Genomic DNA, 7,500 nt, shown 5'->3' on the forward strand with positions numbered 1-7,500 from the left:
GTATGTATTAAGAGGGAACTAGGTCTTGGGTATGTACTAAGAGGGAGCCCGTCTTGGGTATGTATTAAGAGGGAACTAGGTCTTGTGTATGTACTAAGAGAGAGCCCGTCTTGGGTATGTATTAAGAGGGAACTCGGTCTTGGGTATTTACTAAGAGAGCCCGTCTTGGGGAACTAGGTCTTGGGTATGTACTAAGAGGGAGCCCGTCTTGGGTATGTATTAAGAGGGAACTAGGTCTTGGGTATGTACTAAGAGAGAGCCCGTCTTGGGTATGTATTAAGAGGGAACTAGGTCTTGGGTATGTACTAAGAGGGAGCCCGTCTTGGGTATGTATTAAGAGGGAACTAGGTCTTGTGTATGTACTAAGAGAGAGCCCGTCTTGGGTATGTATTAAGAGGGAACTAGGTCTTGGGTATGTACTAAGAGGGAGCCCGTCTTGGGTATGTATTAAGAGGGAACTAGGTCTTGTGTATGTACTAAGAGAGAGCCCGTCTTGGGTATGTATTAAGAGGGAACTCGGTCTTGGGTATGTACTAAGAGGGAGCCCGTCTTGGGTATGTATTAAGAGGGAACTCGGTCTTGGGTATTTACTAAGAGAGAGCCCGTCTTGGGGAACTAGGTCTTGGGTATGTACTAAGAGGGAGCCCGTCTTGGGTATGTATTAAGAGGGAACTAGGTCTTGGGTATGTACTAAGAGAGAGCCCGTCTTGGGTATGTATTAAGAGGGAACTAGGTCTTGGGTATGTACTAAGAGGGAGCCCGTCTTGGGTATGTATTAAGAGGGAACTAGGTCTTGGGTATGTACTAAGAGGGAGCCCGTCTTGGGTATGTATTAAGAGGGAACTAGGTCTTGTGTATGTACTAAGAGAGAGCCCGTCTTGGGTATGTATTAAGAGGAAACTAGGTCTTGGGTATGTACCAAGAGGGAGCCCGTCTTGGGTATGTATTAAGAGGGAACTCGGTCTTGGGTATGTACTAAGAGGGAGCCCGTCTTGGGTATGTATTAAGAGGGAACTCGGTCTTGGGTATTTACTAAGAGAGAGCCCGTCTTGGGTATGTATTAAGAGGGAACTAGGTCTTGGGTATGTACTAAGAGGGAGCCCGTCTTGGGTATGTATTAAGAGGGAACTAGGTCTTGGGTATGTACTAAGAGGGAGCCCGTCTTGGGTATGTATTAAGAGGGAACTAGGTCTTGTGTATGTACTAAGAGAGAGCCCGTCTTGGGTATGTATTAAGAGGGAACTAGGTCTTGTGTATGTACTAAGAGAGAGCCCGTCTTGGGTATGTATTAAGAGGGAACTAGGTCTTGGGTATGTACTAAGAGGGAGCCCGTCTTGGGTATGTATTAAGAGGGAACTAGGTCTTGTGTATGTACTAAGAGAGAGCCCGTCTTGGGTATGTATTAAGAGGGAACTCGGCCTTGGGTATTTACTAAGAGAGAGCCCGTCTTGGGGAACTAGGTCTTGGGTATGTACTAAGAGGGAGCCCGTCTTGGGTATGTATTAAGAGGGAACTAGGTCTTGGGTATGTACTAAGAGAGAGCCCGTCTTGGGTATGTATTAAGAGGGAACTAGGTCTTGGGTATGTACTAAGAGGGAGCCCGTCTTGGGTATGTATTAAGAGGGAACTAGGTCTTGTGTATGTACTAAGAGAGAGCCCGTCTTGGGTATGTATTAAGAGGGAACTAGGTCTTGGGTATGTACTAAGAGGGAGCCTGTCTTGGGTATGTATTAAGAGGGAACTAGGTCTTGTGTATGTACTAAGAGAGAGCCCGTCTTGGGTATGTATTAAGAGGGAACTAGGTCTTGGGTATGTACTAAGAGGGAGCCCGTCTTGGGTATGTATTAAGAGGGAACTAGGTCTTGTGTATGTACTAAGAGGGAGCCCGTCTTGGGTATGTATTAAGAGGGAACTAGGTCTTGTGTATGTACTAAGAGAGAGCCCGTCTTGGGTATGTATTAAGAGGGAACTCGGTCTTGGGTATGTACTAAGAGGGAGCCCGTCTTGGGTATGTATTAAGAGGGAACTCGGTCTTGGGTATTTACTAAGAGAGAGCCCGTCTTGGGGAACTAGGTCTTGGGTATGTACTAAGAGGGAGCCCGTCTTGGGTATGTATTAAGAGGGAACTAGGTCTTGGGTATGTACTAAGAGGGAGCCCGTCTTGGGTATGTATTAAGAGGGAACTAGGTCTTGGGTATGTACTAAGAGGGAGCCCGTCTTGGGTATGTATTAAGAGGGAACTAGGTCTTGGGTATGTACTAAGAGGGAGCCCGTCTTGGGTATGTATTAAGAGGGAACTAGGTCTTGTGTATGTACTAAGAGAGAGCCCGTCTTGGGTATGTATTAAGAGGGAACTAGGTCTTGGGTATGTACTAAGAGGGAGCCCGTCTTGGGTATGTATTAAGAGGGAACTAGGTCTTGTGTATGTACTAAGAGAGAGCCCGTCTTGGGTATGTATTAAGAGGGAACTCGGTCTTGGGTATTTACTAAGAGAGCCCGTCTTGGGGAACTAGGTCTTGGGTATGTACTAAGAGGGAGCCCGTCTTGGGTATGTATTAAGAGGGAACTCGGTCTTGGGTATGTACTAAGAGGGAGCCCGTCTTGGGTATGTATTAAGAGGGAACTCGGTCTTGGGTATGTACTAAGAGGGAGCCCGTCTTGGGTATGTATTAAGAGGGAACTCGGTCTTGGGTATTTACTAAGAGAGAGCCCGTCTTGGGGAACTAGGTCTTGGGTATGTACTAAGAGGGAGCCCGTCTTGGGTATGTATTAAGAGGGAACTCGGTCTTGGGTATGTACTAAGAGGGAGCCCGTCTTGGGTATGTATTAAGAGGGAACTAGGTCTTGGGTATGTACTAAGAGGGAGCCCGTCTTGGGTATGTATTAAGAGGGAACTAGGTCTTGGGTATTTACTAAGAGAGAGCCTGTCTTGGGGAACTAGGTCTTGGGTATGTACTAAGAGGGAGCCCGTCTTGGGTATGTATTAAGAGGGAACTAGGTCTTGGGTATGTACTAAGAGGGAGCCCGTCTCGGGTATGTATTAAGAGGGAACTAGGTCTTGGGTATGTACTAAGAGGGAGCCCGTCTTGGGTATGTATTAAGAGGGAACTAGGTCTTGTGTATGTACTAAGAGAGAGCCCGTCCTTTGTATGTATTAAGAGGGAACTAGGTCTTGGGTATGTACTAAGAGGGAGCCCGTCTTGGGTATGTATTAATATAATTTTTGATATTTTAATGCACCGGCAAATCTCGTTAGTTAAGACATTTACTCTTGTCATAATAAAGCCCAAGTCAAGTGAATCGGGTAAGTGGGTGAAGCAATTCGAATGCCTACACTCCCCCGTCTCTCCCATCTCCTTTCCTCCCTCTGTCTAGACCCTCCTCCTATCCCTCCAGTAACCCCCTCTCCTAGTCTCTCCAGTGTCGCTTACTCTACCTTTTCTGTAACCTGTTATATTTGTTAATAACTGATAGAATTGATATGTCGGATCCTTGTTACAATTCTTATTAACATTTCATGATATTGTTGTATTTCATCCAACTTGATGAATCTGCCCTGAGGACTTCCTTCAACTGTGTAAAAATAATAAAACATGTTTACCAAAGGCAGGATTGACGGGCTTTACCCCCTTTGAAAGGTAGAGTAAATGTAATCAAGTGTTATATAAGTTGACCGAAAATTTCTTCGGTGTATTAGCTCACTTTACCATTAACAATCATAATTTGGGTATCTGCTATGGCTTGTGTCTAAGCAGTTTGTTGTCTCAGTGTTTGTTTAACTGAAGAGGTTTTCCCATCATATTCATGGATGGCATGTTAATTTGCCCTAGTAAAACCAGAAATGTATTTGCATTACTTCTCCATTACATAAACAAAAAGGAACAAGCTAACAAAATTATTATTATTATTATTAAATGCTAAGTTACAACCCTAGTTGGAAAAGCAGGATGCTATAAGGCCAGGGGCCCCAACAGGGAAAATAGCCCAGTGAGGAAATGAAACAAGGAAGAATAAGAATAGTAACAACATTAAGAATAGTAACAACATTAAAATAAATATTTCCTAAATAAACTATAAAAACTTTAACAAAACAAGAGGAAGAGAAACTAGATAGAACAGTGTGCCCGAGTGTACCGTCATGCAAGAGAACTCTAATCCAAGACAGTGGAAGACCATGGTACAGAGGCTATGGCACTACCCAAGAGTAGAGAACAATGGTTTGATTTTGAACTGTCCTTCTCCTAGAAGAGCTGCTTACCATAGCTAAAGAGTCTCTTCTACCCTTAACAAGAGGAAAGTAGCCACTAAACAATTAGAGTTCAGTGGTTAACCCCTTGGGTGAAGAAGAATTGTTTGGGAATCCCAGTGTTGTTGTCATGTGTATGAGGACAGAGGAGAAGCTGTAAAGAATAGGCCAGACTATTCGGTGTCTGTGTAGGCATAGGGAAAGAACCGTAACCAGAGAGAAGGGTTCTATGTAGAACTGTCTGGCCAGTCAAAGGACCCCATAACTCTCTAGCGGTGGTATCTCAATGGGTGGCTGGTGCCCTGGCTAACCTACTACCTATGGATTAGTCTTAACTAGTAGAAGAAACTTCAGGTTTGTTGGACACACAATAACACAATGTAGCATAAGAAACACAAGCATATTAATGAATAAGTAAATTTTAATATTTACCCTATAATTTACTCCTTATATATATATTATATATATATATATATATATATATATATATATATATATATATACTGTATATGAATTTATAAATATATATATATATAAATACATAGATATATATATATATATATATATATATATATATATATATATATATATATGTGTGTGTGTGTGTGTGTGTGTGTGTGTGTGTGAGTGTAATTGTGAAATATCAATCCAACAAATTATGAAGTTTGTAAATTTTTCATCATAGTTTTAAATACTATTATCATTTGTGTCACAGCATAATTCTGTTTGTATTCTACAGCTTTTGTTTATTCCACACAAGCCTTTCAAGAAGAATAAAGCCCATCAATCATGCCTTTGGGAAACGCGTGTTTCTTCATGTAAACACAGTTAAAAGAAGCCCTCAGGGCAGGTTCATCAAGTTGGATAAATAGGCTAAAGGCTATAAACTCCTTATACACCCTGACGAAATACAACAATATCATGAAATGTTGATAAGAATTATAACAAGAATCCAACATATCAATTCTATCAGTTATTAACAAATATAACAGGTTACAGAAAAGGTAGAGTAAGCGACACTGGAGAGACTAGGAGAGGGGGTTACTGGAGGGATAGGAGGAGGGTCTAGACAGAGGGAGGAAAGGAGATGGGAGAGACGGGGGAGTGTAGGCATTCGAATTGCTTCACCCACTTACCCGATTCACCTGACTTGGGCTTTATTATGACAAGAGTAAATGCCTTAATTAACGAGATTTGCCGGTGCATAAAAGTATAAAAAATTAGGGGGAGGTCAATACGGTGCTGTGTTAAAGTACCATTCTGATCCAGTAATTAGTATGGCAGATATTAAAGAAAAACACACAATTTTTTTGCCTGAAGTGTATAGTAGGTCTTTGATATGTATTAAGAGGGAGAGAGAGGTTTTAGATATGAATTAAGAGGGATATATGTTCTAGGTATAGAAAAAGAGGGTGCCAAGTCATGGGTATATATTAAAAGGGAACCAGGTCTTGGGTATTGATTAATAGGGGGCCAGGTATTGGGTATGTATTAAGAAGGAACCAAATCGTGGGTAGTAATTAAGAGGGAGCCAGATCTTGGGCATGTATTAAGAGAGAGGGAGATCTTAGAGATGAATTAAGAGGGAGACAAGTTCTGGGTATAGGTAAGGAAGGTGCCAGGACTTGGGTATGTATTAAGAGGAAACCGGGAGCCAGGTCTTAGATATGTATTAAGAGGGAGAGAGGTCCTAGATATGAATTAAGAGGGAGTCATGTTCTGGGTATAGATAAGGAGGGTGCCAGGTCTTGGGTATGTATTAAGAGGGAGCCAGTTCTAGAGTATTGAGAGGGAGTCAGATATTTTGTATTAATTAAGAGGGAGCCAGGTCTTGGGTATGTATTGAAAGGGGGCAGGGTCTTGGGTATGTATTAAGAGGGGGCCGGGTCTTGGGTATATATTAAGAGGGGGCCGGGTCTTGGGTATGTATTAAGAGGGGGCCAGGTCTTGGGTATGTATTAAGAGGAATGTAGTCTTAGTTATTAATTAAGAGGGAATATGTCTGGGGTATGTATTAAAAGGGAACCAGGTCTTTGGTGTTAATTAAGAGAGCTAGGTATTGGGTATGTATTAAGAGGGAGACAGGTCTTGGATATGTAATAAGATGGAAGGAGGTTTTAGATATGGATTAAGGGGAAGGCAGTTCTGGATACATATAAAGAGGGGGCCAAGCCATGAGCATGTATTAAGAGGGAACCAGGTCTTGGGTATAAATGAAGAGGGAGCCAGGTCTTGGGTATGTATTAAGAGGGAGACAGGTTTTAGGTATGTATTAAGAGGGATGCACGTCATTGGTATGTATCAAGATGTAGGGAGGTTTTAGATATGAATTAAGTGGTAGGCAGTTCTGGATACATATAAAGAGGGAGCCAGGCCTTCGGTATGTATTAAGAGGTAACCAAGTCTTAGGTATGTATTAAGAGGGAGCCAGTTTTATTTAGAGGGAGGCAAGTGTTAGATGTGAATTAAGAGGGAGCCAGATTTTGGTTAATGATTGAATAGGGGAGTCTTGTCTTAGGATTATTGGAAATATGAGATGTCTCAGGAATTCCTGAGGTGAGAAAATATAGCATTTCTGCTGAGTCTGATTCTCGGAGAATGGGGCACGAATTCTGAATAGTTTCCAGGGGTAATCCAATTACCGTGTTTGTTCGGTAACAATTTATTTTGGTAGATGGTCTCCATCCCCCCTTCCCCCCCACTCCTTACTGGTCAGCGCCCACTAAGCTTCAGAGAATTGGATTTTTTCCCCCTGTAAATCTAGTTTTCTTGTGTAATTTGTACCTTAAACTGTTACTGAAATTGTATGTGTGTATGCTTGTTGTTTTAAGAGAGAAATTTTCCCCTTTCATTTCATTCAGGAATTTAGTGAGCTTTTATAATGAAAAAAAAGTAATCTGTTTTTCCTTTGTCGAAATAAAAGACAAAAAAAAAAAAAATGAAAAAAAATGGGGTTGGATTCCAACGTAATTATTTCAGAATTCATATAATGCGTCTGCATTCCAGGGCGCGCTAAGGTCACTTGGTCCTCTAATTAAAAGATTGTATCTTCTGTAACGCATTCTCCTCTCTCTCTCTCTCTCTCTCTCTCTCTCTCTCTCTCTCTCTCTCTCTCTCTCTCTCTCTCTCTCTCTCTCTCTCAACAGTAATATGTTGACATTGATGGAATAATGAAAATAAAAGTCGCCCACGAACGAATAGACGAAAAATTTTGTAAGCTTTTACGAGAGGCAATTCGTTATTTTTTAGATGAT

Source organism: Palaemon carinicauda, chromosome 37 (assembly GCF_036898095.1).
Source record: "Palaemon carinicauda isolate YSFRI2023 chromosome 37, ASM3689809v2, whole genome shotgun sequence".
Lineage (NCBI taxonomy): Eukaryota > Metazoa > Arthropoda > Malacostraca > Decapoda > Palaemonidae > Palaemon > Palaemon carinicauda.